This window comes from Sus scrofa, chromosome 9, assembly GCF_054392235.1.
Source record: "Sus scrofa isolate SSC_HxYL_T2T_F1_AM1 chromosome 9, Sscrofa_HxYL_maternal_Yorkshire_Landrace_v2.0, whole genome shotgun sequence".
Lineage (NCBI taxonomy): Eukaryota > Metazoa > Chordata > Mammalia > Artiodactyla > Suidae > Sus > Sus scrofa.
In genome coordinates, this window is record NC_139391.1 from 35,317,511 (window position 1) to 35,319,877 (window position 2,367).

The 2,367-nt window shown below is 40.1% G+C and overlaps 1 pseudogene; it reads right to left on the bottom strand.

Moving 5' to 3' along the window:
• Positions 1-548: 548 nt before the first annotated feature.
• Positions 549-1,352, bottom strand: LOC146399837 (small ribosomal subunit protein uS2 pseudogene; annotated as a pseudogene).
• Positions 1,353-2,367: the final 1,015 nt, after the last annotated feature.

The following is a 2,367-nucleotide window of genomic DNA, read 5'->3' on the forward strand; positions in this document are numbered from 1 at the left end:
ATTAGTTTGGGTAGTACAACACAGGGCAGAAAAGATGACTTGAATCTATATCATTCTATATGGTTTGAGATTTATTTTTTAAAATGTGTCCATACTATGTTTTGATATTTTATTTTGACTTAGTTTTCCGTTAACATATTCATTCACTGTTTTAGCTATGTGAAAATCAGAGATTTATGAATCATAAATCTCAAAATCATAGCTATATAAAAATAGAGATTTGGGAATGAATTCCTGATAAAAACATTAAATTTTTGGCTATAAATGAGTCAGATAATGAAGGAATTCACCTGAAGATAAGGCCTTTTGTCACATACTTTATCTGATAGATTTGTATTTTAGTTCATTTGCTCCTTATTTACAAAAGTGGAGAAATTAATATATTTGGGAATGCTAGACCCTGAAGAAGAAAATGTCTCCTTATATTTATCTTGTGACTGAGTAAAACTTTTTAAGAAGAATATAATTTATTTATTTTCTTTTTTTTTTTATAAACTGTTTATTTTCCATTAACCTATTTCCATTTTAAGAGTTTGTGGACGAACAACTTAAGAGCACTCAGTGGTTGTTCCTACCCATTCGGTGGCCTGAGCAGGGATCACTAAGGACCAGATTTCAGTGGCAGGCTGAGCACTCTAGGCTTTGGGAAGGAACTGCTGGATGGGCAAAGAGGGCACCTGCGTGCCTTTGGAACAGTCTGCAACATCATGTTGCGTAGCAGTGAACTCAGGAGCTGGACCAGTCCATGCACCCTGAAATTCCTCCTTGGTTGCAGCCTTCCCAGCTGCTGCTTGCTCTTCTTTTTCAATCTCCTCAGGATTTCTGCAGAAGTAAAGGTCAGGCATGACCTCCCATGAGTGTTCACTGGAGATGGTGCCACACATGCACAGAACTTCCCAGGTGAGCAGCCGCCACATCAGACCCACTAAGTGAGCTCCCTTGCTGTTGCACAGGATGGTGATGTCCACATAATGCAGAGAACAGTCTATGTTATGTAGAGCAATGGTAGGTAGGTGAACATAAGAGGCCTCTGGGAGAGGCTGGTAGTCAGCCCTGGGATCAATAACCACCAGAAGTCTTGGCTCCCAGAAAACTGCCTGGATCTGGTTAGTGAAGTTTCCAAGAGTGAAGCAACAATCAATAGGAGTGGCTCCCGTGGCAGCAGAAAGCTCCAGCACAGCTCATGGGCCAGTATTCCCAAAGGATGTGACAATGACATCAGCTGGGTTTTCAATAGCAGCAATGGCACAAGCTGCCAAAAGAAGCCTCTCCCAGATTCTCTTCAGATTTATGATGCAGATGCCACCACTTTTCCTTCTGTAGATGTACTGTTCCATTTGGAAATCCAGGTTGGTGTCACCTAAGAGGGTTCCTGCTGCAAAGTTCTTGAGGACATCCTCCTCCTTCATTTGTAGGACATCAGTGCCTCCAGAGATTGTGAAAATTTCCCTTTAAGTAAAGATGGGAATCCAGAAAAATTCTGCATGGACCTCTGAGTAGCACACTTGGGAAAGGTAAGAACATAACTTCTTCACCTATGATTCACCCAGGACATGTGCAGTGTTAAAATACATATCAACTAGAAGGGAGCAGAGAAATATAAAGTTGATATCAAGGCTAAACTGGACCTCATCATTATAGGCATTAAAAATGATTTTATGTTCTTTATAACTTTATGTTCCTAGGAGTTCCTGGTGTGGCTCAGTAGGTTAAGAACCCAACATAGTGTCTGTGAAGATGCAGGTTCGATCCCTGGCCTCACTCATTGGATTAAGGATCTGGTGTTACTATAAGCCCGGCGTTGCTACAAGTAGATCAAAGATGCAGCTGGGATCCAGTGTTGCCATTGCTGTGGTGTAGGCTTGAATCTGCAGCTGCAGCTCATATTTGACCCTTAGCCTGGGAACTTCCATACATCTATAAAAAGAGAAGAAAAAGAAAGAAAAGAATGTATGCTCCTATAATTATATGTCACTCTCTTTCTCATCCCTTTACTCTTAACACTTCACTTAAAAGCTTGAATTTTGTCCCTATTTTGCATTTGATACTATTGAAAGATTTTTCGTTTGTATTTGTTTTTCTTTTTGGCCATGCCTGTGGCATGTAGAAGCTCCCGGGCTAGAGATCAAACCCTCACCACAGCAGTGACCCAAGCCACTGCAGTGACAACAACAGCTCCTTAATCTGCTGAGTCACACAGGAATGTTCATGTAGGTATGTAGGTAATCCTTGTTAAAAATGAGGATCCTTTTCCTCAATTTGTCTCAATTTTAATAAGCGGACATATCATTTCCAATTTAGCATATAAAGTTACTTTAGAAGACATGAAATCTTTAAATTAGTAGGACCTCATAATTAAATTGAATT